At 40.8% G+C, this 16,622-nt stretch overlaps 1 protein-coding gene across 5 annotated transcripts in view; it reads left to right on the top strand.

Moving 5' to 3' along the window:
* LOC110965537 (actin, alpha cardiac muscle) overlaps positions 1–16,622 on the top strand; it is a 215,229-nt gene that overhangs the window by 103,314 nt on the left and 95,293 nt on the right. For 4 of the 5 annotated variants that reach the window (XM_051955615.1, XM_051955625.1, XM_051955633.1 and 1 more), the window contains exon 2: positions 10,997–11,116. The exons of the other annotated variant lie outside the window; for it this stretch is intronic. The gene's annotated coding sequence lies outside the window, so the exon portion shown is untranslated. The remainder of the gene's footprint in view (positions 1–10,996; positions 11,117–16,622) is intronic. 5 annotated transcript variants of the gene reach the window in all.

Below are 16,622 nucleotides of genomic sequence, written 5' to 3' on the forward strand. Positions count from 1 at the left end.
CTTTCCATCTCCTTTAATCTCTTCTTGCCCATGAGCTCTACCCTTCAACCTCCTCCCAGGGGGCCGTTTGGTGCCACCCTCGGATCAATTTGCTGTTGATTCACCGGATTCTTTGGCAAGGGATCAAGCTACTAAAGAAGACAGAACAAATCTGACCTCAAAGAGCGAGGCAGAGAGCAAAAATCTGCTGCAGCTGCAGGAGTGGAGTCTGGATTTTATCACCATCAGTCTTTACTTTGATGGGATATACTTAGCAATGGCAATTTCTTCTTAACGGGAGGTGTAATTGACTTTTCTTTATGAACTCCTTTAGATATTTACACAAACTCTTGCACCGGGGCCCTTTTTGATTCATGTACGCAGACATTTGGAGGGTGTGGAAACAGACTGTTTTTGTGATTTCACCTCATGTGCGTTCATTGCGATAGACTATGGCGCTGATGTGGATGAATGAAGTGGTTCTGTCTGGTGTCAGTGCATCTTAGAAGAACAGGAGGCACATTAATGATGACACTGCTTGTCATAGTGTTCCTGTCATTCTGTTTGTGAAATCACTGTGCTACCAAGGCATCTATCAAGCAGGTTTTGTATTGTATTTGTGCAATTAGCTTACTCTCATTGAAGCATTTATGCTTTAAACCTGAAGCTGAGTATCTCACACGAAATAAGATGAGGAATGTGATGTTATGAATATAAAGTGCCGGGTGTAACATTGTGCAAGCGGTGGTAATAAAAGCCTTATGGGAGCAACACATGAAATACTGGAGCAATTCATTCGCCGTTGCACAAAGCCTCATGTACAGCACTCGCAAACAGCACTATGAGCATTTTCCTTCCTTGCTCCGGCTTGCTTGTGTCTCTAAGATATGTTGTGACTCCAGCTTTACAGTAGTTAATGTAGCGCCTCCAGGATGTACGAGCAAATACATTGCCAAAGCACTGCAGCCCTGTGTGGCGCATGATAAGGTGGTAAGAGCTTCTTTCTTTGAGCTGATGGCATGTGCTGTACTGCTCTACCTGCTGAAATACTGTAGACGTTTCTTCAAACCAAAGGCTAATATACTCCATACTCCTTCTGAGAGGATTTTGGTTCCAATTGTGTCTACTTATTCCAGTGCTTAAGAGAAAGTCTTCCAAAATAACATCAAATTAAACTCCACAAACAATGGACTTCTCAACTTTGTTGTCTGGAGGGCTGGATTCAAAAGCTACATATGCAGCAGAGTAAATAAAAACTGAGCTCGGGAGGAAGGAGCAGACTGGAAGAGAGAAAAAGAGATACACTTACAAGAGCTCTAATGCCAGGATTATGTTTTCATAAGCCATAAAGACCCATTACCTGCTCCTAAATGCTTTAATCACTGCTAGCTATCATCAATAATGATCATTTATTTAGAGGATGCATTGTTAGTAAGTAATGGCTGCACATACAGTCTCAGCAGCACAACAAAGTCTCTCGTCTCAGCCTGATTTCATATAATGCTGTGATCTGTGGTTGGCCTATTGCAGGCTTGTTGAGCAGACGCTGTTCATGCCTATCTGTCTCTATGCAAACATCTCCACCAATGTATATTTGCCCCCCGTGCACCAGGAGAGCGGGATTGGTTGAAAAAGCAGAGTTGTCATCAGCGTCTGCTCATTGATATGCTGTAGCACCACTCACACAAGTCTCATTGGAGCAAGGTAGAGCTTTATGCTATTGTTGTAGTACACACACACACACACACACACACACACCTTCACACACACACACACACACCTTCACACACACACACAGTGGAGATGACAAATGCATGTATCTGTACAGAGCGAAGGAATTATAGTGAAGGAATATAATGATTGAGCTAATTGAGTCAAATTCAATCCCAAGGTGCCCTTGGAGCCTCAGCATGTGTCTTCCATTGTTTTAACACAGTGAAATGAATTATGTAGCGTTTAATCATAATGTATTGCATCAATAACAAGGTGAGGTTCTGCAGTCAAATTCTCCTTCAGTCTTCTTCTGGGAGTTTGTTTTTTTCAGTGTGTGGTTGGAACAGGTTTAGCTCCAGACTGTAAAATCTGAAGAGGTGCTTGGTTGTTTTGTGATGCCCAGACTTGTGCCATTTTTAAGTGAAGCATGCATTTGGTTTACGACCAAATCCTTGCTTCTACTCTTTTATTTAATGAGCGAACATTAGTGTGTTTACATGTTAAGGGAATATGGTCAACTGCACACATATTAAGCATTAGATTCTATATATAGATGATTAACACTCCATAATATCACCCATAGGTTTCATGACGATGATAAACTCAAATTAGTGCCTCCAACCATCGTCATTTTCTCAGTTCCAACTCCTCCTGGTCTGACTCACTGGGTGCAGACTGTGGCTATAAGCCAGCAATTTCCTCTGCACATGTCAAGCAGCTTTCTCCTCCACTTATACTAGCTCTATTTAACTGTTTTCAAAATACAATTTACTACAAGGAACAGCAACAAATACAGGCTTAAAATTTGAGGTTTTGACGAAGATTTGCAGTCTGGCTTGTTTTTGTTTTGCTGCATTAGCCATTTTTCTGGCAGTGTTAGTCTTCCTGTGTGCAAATGTTCCACCAAAACAATTCTTCTAATCACTTTTTCTTTCGTAGTGGAACTGCATCCTTGGCTTAAATTGGCTGGTGTAAAGAAATACAAACAAGAGCAATTCCCCTCTGTTGCAGAATAATAATGAGGTACCACCATCAGTCCTTTGATAGTACTCATCTGTCCTTCAAAGAGGTCACTTTCTTAACAAGAAAAGCATGCAGAGAGCACAGTACTCCACCAAGGCTGCTCAGTCGTTGTATCATTTCTGACAGATGAAATCTTAAATAAAAAATTACCTTGCTGAGCATACGTGTGTGTTATGCATGCATACGGATACTAAATCGCATGACCTAAATATGTAGCGGGCGGGGGAATTGATAGGACTTGGAAACACCCCCACAATTTAATCAAATGTTCCTTGTATGATTTCCGAGGAATAACTCCCGATAAATCTGCAGCAGTGGCTTTGTAGTAGGATCACAATCACGTGATTGTCAGCAGGCAGCTGATGTAGTGTTCACTTGTTGTCATGGTTACAGTGACACCATGCCGCTATCTCACAATGATACAGAAGTCTTTAACAAATCCGTGGATCCAGACTAAAAGGATCAGGTGGTCTTTGTGTCATTTCTGACCTTCCCTGAAAATTTCATCCAAATCTGTTAGTCCATATTTGAGTAATGTTGGAAACAGACAATCAGACAGACAGACAAATGTACACCGATCATCACATTCAAATGTGTGAGTACTATAAAACTCCTCCCCCTATGCAGTTGTCATTGATGAGGAAAATAACTATAGAGACCAAAACTGTTTTTTTTTAACCAGACAGTAAACACATTAGTTTGTCCTGTTTAGCTAGACATTTTAACATGAGGGACAGACTCACTTTTGGAGGTAACGTCAAGTGGCCATTTGACAGTTTTTGCCACTCCTGAATTGCCTGTGTTTTTCAGCCCCGGAGGTCGCTGCTCGGTTCACAGTACCATTATGAGCATGTTAGCATGCTAATGTTGCCTCAAGGCAATGTCGTGCACATAAGCATGACCTCACACAACAGCTAGCATTAATGGACTGTTGTTCTTAATATAAAAAATTATCTAAAAATGTGACCTGTAACTACAGCAGCTCTCCGATTAGAAATTTTGGATTTTGACAACATTAAGTAATGATGGACCTGTTTGCATTCAGACACACAAAAATGTCTGAAAGATATTGTACTGCTTCTCCCCAATCCATGAACTTAATGATTGACCTATACTCCTTGCTGATCTAAAAAAGTGAAGCCACATTATTTATTCCTTTCTGAAAGTCACCCAACTGGTCAAACTATTTTTAGATATTTAACCCTTAGGCATGCCCTCTTGTTGAAATCATATTTTATTACCTTGTTAAAAGTGACCGCAAACAAACTTTGACAATCTTCGGCTTTTGGGAAATGGCGCATTGCATCATTTTACTGCTACCCCTGTCTAGACAAACAAGTGAGCTGCTGAGAGGCTGTACTTTCAGTAGTTTTTATTACTGTCAAAGTCAGTGTCATGTGGCTCTGGAAAGCACTCTGGTTGTGACTGACCTTTAAAATAGTTTCTACACAGACCTTTACATACAGACAGCTGAAAGCAGAATCCCCTCGAGCCAGATGTTTTCCTCTGATTTTGTACACTGACCCGTCCCAAATTAAGGAGAACATCTTCTTCCCTTCCAGCTCGACTGACATCACTTTAGTGCTCTTCATGAATGATTGATAGCAGGGAGTTGGTGACAGAAGGACTAAGAGAAAGAAAGAGAGAGAGAGACAATGCCAGGGGAGAAGGGCTAGTCATAGGTCAGACAGAGGTAGAGACATGAGAGTTACCTTCTCTGATTAAAGGGAGGATTCAGTGTGTGTCTCTCTGGCTTTCTGTGTGGTCATGTTGCCGCTCAGGCAGGCAGGAATGTGCAGCATGGATCGATGGTGTCCTTATGTGGCCCGGATCAGTCCTATGCTTGCTCCCTCAACGGGGAGACTGATTGTATGTTCTAACTCAGCCAATTGTTGGTTTGCCATAGAGGGGCTATTAATTTCAATCTGCAATGTTGAATAACATTTTCATATTGATCTGAGACTGTTAGCATTATCCAAAGTCTTTCCCATAACAGTCCCACGAAAGGCACAATCAATCCCAGCAGCCAGTGTGAGCTCTAGGATATCTGCCCCTCCTGTGCATACAGTACACTGTGTATTAATGAGACAGACTGTACAGTATTCATCAGTACAAATATACAAAACGGGAATGTGACAATGCTTAAAGACAAGATTTTGATATTGCAGATGATTATGGATTGTGATTTCAGTGAGGATATTCATAATTTAATGAAGCAATGGAAGTACTATTATTGATCTATGATTATGATTAAACCTTTTGCTATTTTATGACTATGATTAAAATATTTTGCTAATGATTCAGGCAGTGCAGTTGGACATTTTCCAGAGCTTTGGGCAACATTTTATGGTCATTTTGCTTTAAATAGTATCTCCATTACAATGAATATACTCCATGTACTATGAAAGGCTATTCTGGTCAGTGGACCTTGTGCCAATAATTTATTTATTTTGTCAAGTTTGCTGCAGCTGTAAAGCTCATGTGTGACAATGTATGTAGTTTTTTTTTTTTTTTTTAAATTTTGTGTATTTGTTGTGTTTTTTTTTAGGAATGACACCAGCTGTGGCAGACATGACTACTGTTTTTTAGTTTTCAGCTTGGTGTTTCTGCTTAGCATGGTTCATTTGGTTCTTCACTTTTCAATGACATATTCTTTACATATTTATTTAAATATGTTTTTTCAAACACAACTATTTCCTTAGTATCAATATTCAACCCTTTTCTTTTTATTTCTTGGCCAGTGTTTCATCACAATCTCTTTCCTCTTTGGATTTGTGTTGTCCTTATCTGAACCCAGCTGGATGCTGCATTCACATCATATCAGTGTTGCTATAAATACCAGTTCTTCTTTTTCACACCATTATTTCTGGGATAATGACAACACGGATATATCTGATTTGGCAAAAGCAAACAAACACGGATGTCTCATGTCAGTCAAAGCTTGTCTGTTAGATGTAGTGATTGATATATATGTAGATTACATCACATTTGTAGAAGAAGTGTAGCTAGAATTTGTTAGTTTTAATTGATAACAACAGCTTTTTCTGTCTTTTCATTCCCCTCAACATGATGTGAGTGACACCTTATGCCTAATATAGCCATTTATTCCTACTAACTCGAGCTGTGCTGGGCAGTGATTCCTTTTAGGTTTTTTTGTTACAGCAGAAAGTCATGATACAAACATATGAGCACTGTTTTAATAACTAGTAATTAACCACGCCTGACGTACGTCAGTGGGGTTACTGGATTCGCTTCGGTATCTGGCTGGGTAAGTATGTATGTGGGTATGTCCGGTCAGATATCTCTGCAAGTACTGAAGTCAGGATAATCAAACTTGGCACTGAAGTTCAGTCTAAGGTCCCCTGCTCAGTTGTGGAGTTAGAGGTCAGCAGATCAAGTAGGAAGGGATATACGTAGGATGATCAAAATTGATACAGAGTATCATGCATGGGCGTGGTTCTGCCATCTACTGAGGGCTGGTCTAGTTACTCTTTATGAATGATACTCATCATTTTTCAAGGCAGTATTGTTGTTAATAAAGTTGACCAGTAACCAGTACTTGAAGCTGATATATACATTTCCAGTCAAATTGGTGTCCAAATTTGAACAGTACAAACTCCAACACAAAACTTTGTTGAAATTTCTTTGTTTATTTATGGTTTGAATGCACTAATGTCCAAAAGTTTGGGGTCACCAGGGCAATTTCATGTTTTCCGTGAAAACTCATGCTTTTATGCATGTGCTAACATAATTACACAAGAGTTTTCTAATCATCAGTTAGCTTTTTAACAACATTAGCTAACACAATGTAGCATTAGAACACAGGAGTGATGGTTGCTGGAAATGTTCCTCTGTACCCCTATGTAGATATTCCTTTTAAAAATCAGCCGTTTCCAGCTAGAATAGTATTTACCACATTGACAATGTCTAGACTGTATTTCTGATTTATTTAATGTTATCTTCATTGAAAAAAAAAAGATTTTCTTTTAAAAATGACATTTCTAAGTGACCCCAAACTTTTGAATGCCAGTGTACATTATAATAAAAAAGAATTTCTGAACAATTTTCTTTTAGTGTTGATACTTGTGACGTGTAGCCAGTCAGATAGTACTGATGGGTGGGACTTCACTTACACACGTGGACAAAATTGTTGGTACCCCTCAGTTAAAGAAGGAAAAACCCACAATTCTCACTGAAATCACTTGAAACTCACAAAAGTAACAATAAATAAAATTTATTGAAAATTAAATAATCAAAATCAGCCATCACTTTTGAATTGTTGATTAACATAATTATTTAAAAAAACAAACTAATAAAATAGGGCTGGACAAAAATGATGGTACCCATAACTTAATATTTTGTTGCACAACCTTTTGAGGCAATCACTGCAATTAAACGATTTCTGTATTTGTCAATGAGCGTTCTGCAGCTGTCAACAGGTATTTTGGCCCCCTCCTCATGAGCAAACAGCTCCAGTTGTCTCAGGTTTGATGGGTGTCTTCTCCAAATGGCATGTTTCAGCTCCTTCCACATATGTTGAATGGGATTCAGATCTGGGCTCATAGAAGGCCACTTTAGAATAGTCCAACGCTTTTCTCTCAGCCATTCTTGGGTGTTTTTGGCTGTGTGTTTTGGATGGTTGTCCTGTTGGAAGACCCATGACCTGCGACTGAGACCAAGCTTTCTGACACTAGGCAGCACATTTCTCTCCAGAATGCCTTGATAGTCTTCAGATTTCATCGTACCTTGCACACTTTCAAGACACCCTGTGCCAGATGCAGCAAAGCAGCCCCAAAACATTACTGAGCCTCCTCCATGTTTCACCGTAGGGACAGTGTTCTTTTCTTCGTATGCTTGGTTTTTGAGTCTATGAACATAGAGTTGATGTGCCTTACCAAAAAGCTCCAGTTTGGTCTCATCTGTCCAAAGGACATTCTCCCAGAAGCTTTGTGGCTTGTCAACATGCATTTTTGCAAATTCCAGTCTGGCTTTTTTATGAGTTTTTTTCAGCAGTGGTGTCCTCCTTGGTCGTCTCCCATGAAGTCCACTTTGGCTCAAACAACGACGAATGGTGCGATCTGACACTGATGTACCTTGGCCTTGGAGTTCACCTTTAATTTCTTTGGAGGTTGCTCTGGGCTCTTTGGATACAATTCCAACGATCCGTCTCTTCAATTTGTCATCAATTTTCCTCTTGCGGCCACGTCCAGGGAGGTTGGCTACTGTCCCGTGGGTCTTGAACTTCTGAATAATATGAGCCACTGTTGTCACAGGAACTTCAAGCTGTTTAGAGATGGTCTTATAGCCTTTACCTTTAAGATGTTTGTCTATCATTTTTTTTCGGATGTCCTGGGACAATTCTCTCCTTCGCTTTCTGTTGTCCATGTTCAGTGTGGTACACACCTTTTCACCAAACAGCAGGGTGACTACTTGTCTCCCTTTAAATAGGCAGACTGACTGATTATGAGTTTGGAAACACCTGTGATGTCAATTAAATGACACACCTGAGTTAATCATGTCACTCTGGTCAAATAGTTTTCAATCTTTTATAGAGGTACCATCATTTTTGTCCAGGCCTGTTTCATTAGTTTGTTTTTTTAAATAATTATGTTAATCAACAATTCAAAAGTGATGGCTGTTTTTGATTATTTAATTTTTAATAAATTTTTATTTATTGTTACTTTTGTGAGTTTCAAGTGATTTCAGTGAGAATTATGGGTTTTTCCTTCTTTAACTGAGGGGTACCAACAATTTTGTCCACGTGTGTAAGACCACAGAAAGGTGAACAATGAGAGGAAAGATGAGAGTGGCAGCTGCATCAGAGCCAAAGTAGCGCATTTTAAAGTATTTTCTTTTATCAAGAACCAGTAAAACAGAACACCACCACCAATAATTGGAAAAATGTTGAACATCATCTTCAATAGGCAGCCAACCACTAATTAATATTATGAAATTGGATTTTTTTTGTCCATTTTATCGAAATAATAGTGGTGTTATCATGAAGGACACCCTTGGCACAGTTATTCTTCTTTCTTTGTCTTTTCATCGGAAGCTAAAAATCTTCACAGACATAAGCTCATGATGTGCTCAGAATTACAATCTCCCCTTGAACCACATCAGAGGCCCACGTGAGCATCAACACAAAAATAAATGTGTCACGCCATGCGTTGTGAGGGCCCTGAGGCTTGTCATATTGATTTTCACGCGGTGCTTCTGCACACATGAACGTAGACCCAAATCTGTGCATCCACGTGCACATTCACGCGGCGACGCGCAGTTTGCAGGCCTCCGTTGTTCTGCTCTCTGTGCTGCACTGTAATGGAGTGCTCTTACTGTTACTACTACTACTGCTGCTGCACTCTGCTCTCAGCACAATCCCCCTCACATTAAATAATGCAACTGGCAATTGTGCTGAAGCCCCCACCCCTCCCCGTCCCATAGCAGCCAATATCAGCAAATTTCCGCTTGCTCTGCTGTCGTGAAGAGCAACTATGTCCAATTCAGCGTTTACGGGGCCAACGCTATAAACACAATCAACCCATTTACACAACGGTGGCATCAGATGTTTGTTTTTTGCTTTTTGTGCTCCCATAAGAATGCACAATACACCTGCATCAGCTGACTTTTATGACGGAGATGGAAAGCAGGCATCATGGCCAGGATTCATCCTAATTAAAGATTTGTAAAGTGATTCACCAATGCAGTTATCAGCATCAGTGTCTGAGGGTTGTATTTATATTTGGCAGAAATATGATAAATAGAGGCATACATGCTGAAATGTATGCATAATAGATAATACATAATTGCCAATGCAGCATTTAAGGCATGCAATGCTTTGCTTTTGCATACATAAATGCGTTCATTTCCTTAGACCGTTATTGTCTCTTAAAGCGTGAAACGCTCCAGCCAATTGCCTCAACCTCATTTCTACCATATAAACGGTGTAAACAGCCTAAAGGAGATTGGGTTGACTCAACGGGATCAGCTATGGATAGTCTCTTTTGGATCATCACATTTAGTGGAAAACCCCTCAATTAGCTGGGCAGAAGAGGTAAAGAAGGGATAAATTGCATAGGAGGGCAAATACACTTAACAAAAATATAAACGCAAGCTGAAAATGTCCCAGTTCTTGCATGGCCAGCATACTTCACACAGCCATTGAAGAGGAGTGGACCCCCCATAAAAAAACAAAAAAAACAATAAAACAAAACTGCACCTTTCAGAGTGGCCTTTTATTGTGGGCAGTCTAAGGCACACCTGTGCACTAATCATGGTGTCTAATCAGCATCTTGATATGGGACACCTGTGAGGTGGGATGGATTATCTCAGTAAAGGAGAAGTGCTCACTGTCACAGATTTAGACAGATTTGTGAACAATATTTGAGAGAAATGGTGATATTGTGTATGTGGAAAAAGTTTTAGATCTTTGAGTTCATCTCATAAAAGATGGGAGCAAAAACAAAAGTGTTGCATTTATATTTTTGTTGAGTTTTCACTTTTTATATTTTATTACACCACATAGTTTATCTTCGTATGGAAATTTCAATAATTCAGCTTGCAGTCGCTCTAGATTCTTGCTCAAGGACACTTTATTTCATCTATTTATGTATAAGGAAAACACACAATAATCAGCATTTTTGTAAATGTGCCAGTGTCAGGCAGCTGGCTCATTTTCAGCTGCAGCTCTTTGGCATGATCTTCTGAAGCTAAAATTACAGACAAGATGCCACAAAGACAGAATATTTCTTCTCAAGGCAGTGCAGAAGTTATGCAGAGCAACAGAAAAATATTAGTACAACAGTAGGGCAACGGTTCCCAGCATGTAGCCACACAAGGAACAAAACATGTCCGAGGCCTTTAGTCAAAACTCAGTGACAAACTACTAAAAATGGATTCCTATTTAGGAAGATGATCACCTGTGCAGCTGCAACAAAGGCTATCAGAGTTTAAAGATGTTTAAATTAAGCAGCGATACAACTCTCCGTGGTTGCAGTCTGACCATGAAATGAATCCCGTAGTGGCTGTAGTGTCATGATTGTGTTTTTGAGAAGAGTGTGATTGCATCCTGCAGTGTTCTTTCTGTCGCCTGCTGCTATTCCGCCGCTGTGTGTGGGGGCGGCTGACCACAGAGGGAAGACTTTTCAGGTCACATGGGTGCAGGAGTCTCGCCTGATCAATGGGGCTGAGACGGGCATGTGTGTGGGTGAACTGGGCTTCTCTCGGGACGTGGCTATACTCTCATGCACAGACCCACAGACTGAAGCCTGTTTTGTCTTGACAGGATGATGAAGTGGTGCTTCAGTGCGTGGCCTGCATCCAGAAGGAGAATCGCAAGTTCTGCCTGGCTGCTGAGGGGCTGGGCAATCGGCTGTGTTACCTGGAGCCCACATCTGAGGCAAAGGTAGGCACACCGACACCGCTGCTGCACTGCTTGATTCTCTCAGATCTAAAAAATTTGTTCGCCAAAACACACGGATGGATGTTGTTGGTGTGGGATGGCTCTGCTCTGCTCTTTGATCATCATCATCCACATCATTTGGTGTCATTTGTATTCGTTGCAGTTATATAATCAACTTCACACACATATGAACATGTCACATGAAGCAGTTTGCAAAAAAAATAAACCTGCAGGGTAAAGATGCATTCATCCAGACCAGAGCTCCATGGAAGCTAAACATCCATTTAGTTCATTTTTGTTTAGGTCCAGCAAACAATCAGAGAAACCAAGTGGAAATGCACATAAAGGCAGCTTAGTGCGTCCTCAAAGCGGGAGCAACAGCTCACAACCACCACAGTCAGTTTGATGAGCTTTTCTTCCAAGGGTTCAGCGACGACGCCACATCTCTGCGGGCCCGCCGTCAGATGATAATTCCCGAAAATTACAGCCCCGGAAGCGTTTGATGGATTGTTTCATAAGCAGTGCTGTTGTTTGCTGTAATTGCCTGTATTGCAGCTGAGCCGCACAGTTGTGGCTGCGGATGCGTTCGTCGGTTTGTGCGACTTAGTGCAAAGTTTTAATGAGTTAAATTTAATTGTTTTCCTTTGTAGTCAGCCGTTTGCCACCCTAATGCATTTTTGTGTAATGAATCCACATTACGGAGCACAAGCTCAGTCTTATTTCTTCAAGTGATCCACTCATTAGGCAGAAATATCTGAATGATGATTGGCTGTCAGACAGAATCGTATCAATCCCAACACGCTCACCTCTCACTGGCTGTTATTGCTGTGCTGCTAATCTGGTGTTGTTGTTTTTCTGTAGCAAAGCGGCAGTTGACAGCAGGCCTTATGGGCTTCTTCCACATTAATTGTCTTTTAATAATTATCCATTAGTATTGTCTGGGATTAATTTGACTCAAGCTGGAACACTAGGCATATGCAGTGTGTGCAAACATGCAAGAGACGGAGACGCTTTTCAGAGAGAGATGAGAGTGCTGAAAGAGCAAACGGCGCTGATTAGAATTTGTTAGTACATGTGAGCAAAGATCCGTGCATTCCTGGCATTTAGGCTGCTCTCTCTCAAAGAGTGTGTGTGTTGGAGAGGGAGGTTGGGTTTTCACCCCATATTGGATGGTAATTATAGCTGACAGGTGTGATGGATGTTCTCCCTATCAGGCACTTTGTCTTCATTGCCTGCCGTTTTTATGAAAAGGCATCACCCCACCTTTGGGATCAACGACAAACTTGCGAAAATAAACGAAGATGGGAATTTAGAAATGGACAACCAAACAGGATGCCTCCTTTCCTTGGTGAACTAGTCCGTAATGGGGCACAGAATCAAGACGGCAGGATGAAGTTGATTTAAAGTGCGCACTGTTTAAATGGCAACATCAATCTGCCTGTGAGAAGCTGCTTGATTGTGATATACAACCAGCCGTCCACGCCTGTCAGAGACTCAATATTGTGACTACTGGAAGAATGCCCACATACCATTATGGAAGTGACGTTCTGTCTTTGTTGTGTGTACAGTATGTGGATTGTTATTATCTTTACCAATTAACCGTATTAACCTTTTCCAATTAGACTGAAAAGAAATGGCAAAGAGTCACCTCTTTCCTCACGGTGAGCTGCTTTGACCCTCTCTCTGGAGGAAGGAATAAAGACGTGATCTATCCTTTCCCACCGTCCGGCTACACTCGTTCCCTCATCACGTGATTGGTCATAAACCAAATGACTGGGCACAGCCAAGGTGCTGTAAAACTGTCTCCCGACTCTGCCTCGGGAAAAGACATCCTGGCAGGGCTAGATAGATACTCATCATCCCTCCTGCTCTCTTAGACTTTTATCACACTGCCCTGGTCATTCAGAACAGTCCCCTCCCCACTAAATGTAACAGTCCTGCAGCTAGAGAGGGCAACGGTCAGCTGTCAGTCCAGGGCTGGATTGATTCTCACCAGCCATTATTGTGATCTCACCAGAGAATCTTTGGCAGTTTCTTGAGCTAGCCAAAAGGTATCACTGACCCAAACAGCAAGACTGGGGGAGATTTATGCGCAACTTAGGTGTGTAGATTTACATTAAATGTGAACTACATGTCAATAGGATTTGCAGTATTGAAAAATGTTGTCCTCTATTGTGCAAATGATAGCCTTTTGTCATTTTGGAGCCCACCGAACAAATATACAAAGATCCTAAATGTTGTATTGTCAGTTTTTTAATGTCTTATATTGTAAGGGAACACTATATTTTCAGAGAAGTTGAAGCTAAGCTCTTAGTACTTGAATGTGCATGTTACAGCAGTAAGAACAACGCTGTTTTACAGTAATGCATGCTCACAATGTTCTCTTCTTGTTGGCTGTACGCAAGCATATATAATTCCATATTTCTAACATTTCATATTAAAAATTAAATGCACTGAAAATTGTTTGTGTAGACCATATTTCGCCTACTAGTGCAGCATGACTGGAGAAAAGCCTCCTCAATCTCTTTCTTGTAATCTACAGCTCAACAAATTCTCTAAATTATTAAACATATTTCTATATAGGCTGCACAGTGGGGTAGTGGTTAGCACTTTCGCCTTGCAGCAAAAAGATTCCTGGTTCAAATCCCGGCCTGGGCCTGGGATCTTTCTGCATGGAGTTTGCATGTTCTCCCTGTGCATGCGTGGGTTTTCTCCGAGCACTCCGGCTTCCTCCCACAGTCCAAAAATATGCTGAGGTTAATTGATGACTCTAAATTGTCCGTAGGTGTGAATGTGAGTGTGATTGTCTGTCTGTATATGTAGCCCTGTGACAGACTGGCGACCTGTCCAGGGTGTCCCCTGCCTTCGCCCGAGTCGGCTGGGATAGACTCCAGCACCCCCCATGACCCTAATGAGGATGAAGCGGTGTATAGAGAATGGATGGATATTTCTATATATTTATATGTGGTTGTAACCACATTTTCGCTGGTTGAAAAGAGTGAAACGAGGTTGCGGATGTTCAGATTAAATTTCAACCAGTTATCCACTAGAAATTTACATTAATATGTTGGTTGGTGCTCATGGGTAATATTCACATTCATTTTAGCTCTGTTTTTGGTCTCTACCACCTCCTGAAGTGTTTTTTAAATGCTAAATGATCAACTATTCACCCACTAGTGGCTATAACCCCTTATATTTGCCAAAAAGCTGAAAATTGCTATAATCCGCTATAGAGGTGATGGAAACTGCAGAGGTGGTTGACATTTCAATGAGACTCCTTACTACGAGTGACACTTTTCACTTGTAAGTAACAAAAACATAGACCAATACAAGAGTGGCTTCAAGTAGCCCGTTGAGCTTCTCATCTAACTAAAACTTAAACTGTTCCTCTAACAGCCTTTGTGGGAATGTTGTTTTTTCTGCATGAGTGGACAACAAGAGCAAAAATGAGTCACTGGGGATTAAAATAAATTCTTGCCATCCCTCAAAATAAAACGCAATCTTCAAGGTGATGTCTAAATTAAGCAAGTGTTCCATTTGGAAGTGTATCTATAGCTGGCCCGTGTATCTGGAAACACTGTTGTTAAATTCCAGCACATTGGTAGGTGTTGCTATGAAACAAGTCATCTCTGTTTGTTGTCACTAAAGTGTTACTCCAGTCGAGCCAACAACACAGTAGTGGTCGTTTTAATCCCAGTGATCATTTACTGAATGTGACTCCATCATCCAGTTACTCAAACCTGAAACTGGGTTGTGGGAAGTTTTGTAATGGGGTTAGATTTACCTGTGTGAATGAACCACTTTGGGAGAAGTTGAGCTCCTCAGTAAGGAGGCCAGGGAAGGTGTTTAGGTTGGTATAATTTATCTTGTGGTCATACCACATAATATCTCCATCGCTGCTTTCCTCATTCTGTCAGTGAAATGCCTGTCCCAGCTAGTGCTGCCCTGGTTTGGAATACAATTTGGCATCTTCTCCATTTTTGGAATTGTGCTCTTTCCAAGACCTGGCTGATGCAAGAGCTACACTGACCTGAGAGCACTTATGTTTTTAAAGTACCTTTTAATGAATATCGCCCACTCAATTAAGACGAACTTGGTTCAAGTGGGATGAAAATGCAACAGTCAGCACAGATTTTATGAGTGGGCATATAATCAGAATATCCCAGTAGATTCAGGAAGCAATTCTCATGTTTCTGGCTATATGAAGATGTTTTGCTTACATGGCAAAAAGTTCTTTAAGTACTAAGTCACACTGAGATTTGATGGATTTTGCTAGCAGAAGTTGCTATGATAATGTTTTCATTAATGGTGCTTTGGTTAAGACTTTGTTAATGTTTTGCCACAGGATTGGTTTCTGAGGTCACTGCATTCACAATGGTAGAGTTCAGTTTTTGGATTCACTCTGTACTGTAGATGTTCTTCTACAGCACTGTGTGCTTTTTAGCTGCTCCCCCTAACTGGAAAGGACTAGTTTGACATTTGGGTAAATGCATTTGCAGTCCTGTGGAAAAGTAAGTCAGTAAGTGGAAACTGCTGGATTTTTAAAAACATATTTGAACAAATATTTTATCCTCTGTGAAACATTGTCTACAGATACATTTGGACAACACTGGAAGGAAAACTGGATTTATTAAAGAAAAATACCATGATATGTAATATTCTTCACAAAAAATAAGTACAACCTTAGCTCCAGAAGCTAGTATTCCACTCTTTAGCAGAAATAGCCTTGTGTAGGTGTTTTACATAAATTTAAATCATCTCTTGCATCGGCTTGCTGACGTTTTTGATGACTGCCATGCGCTATCCCTTCAGTGTGCATTATTTTCTTGCATGTACTGCCCATTTCACATCCCTCTAAATGAATATGGGCTTTGATTAAGCCATTTGATAAAGCGGAATTTCGTCTTTTTGAGCCTTTCCTTGGTGGATTTCCTCATGTGCTTTCAATCATGATCCTACTGAAAGGTCTGGTTCAATTTTGACATGATGCAGAATTTTTAGTTAAATTGGGCACTGTAAGCTGCCCAGTCCCTGAGACCTCAACATTAGCACCACCATGCTTCACAGCTTATTTCTAATCCTAAAAATCTGTCTTTGGTCTGCAACAAACATGCTTACTATTACTATGGCCAAATAACTCCATCTTTGATTGCACAGTTGTTGTAACAGTTGCAAGAGTTAAGAGCAGATCCTGTATTTAAAGCTGCTGTCCGGAGTTTGAATCGCAGCGTCTCCCAAAACACTGGTGGTCCCACCCTGCCTCCCTCTGATTTCGCCCCTTTATTTGTGCACGCGCGCAGTACATGAGAGGAGTGCCCGGAGTGCTGCAGCATCTTGCCTGTTTTGCTGTTTTCCCCTCTTCTACATTTAGTACATTTAGTAAATAATAAAGGAATTACGTTAGAATGCTGTATTGAGTCTAACTTGTCCTAATACCAAAATAACATGAATCTGCTAGGACGAACGAGTAAAGTTTCAATATGTGATTACACTTGTGTATCCCTCTCGA

The sequence above is a fragment of the Acanthochromis polyacanthus genome, chromosome 1 (genome assembly GCF_021347895.1).
Source record: "Acanthochromis polyacanthus isolate Apoly-LR-REF ecotype Palm Island chromosome 1, KAUST_Apoly_ChrSc, whole genome shotgun sequence".
NCBI classification, from domain to species: Eukaryota; Metazoa; Chordata; class Actinopteri; family Pomacentridae; genus Acanthochromis; species Acanthochromis polyacanthus.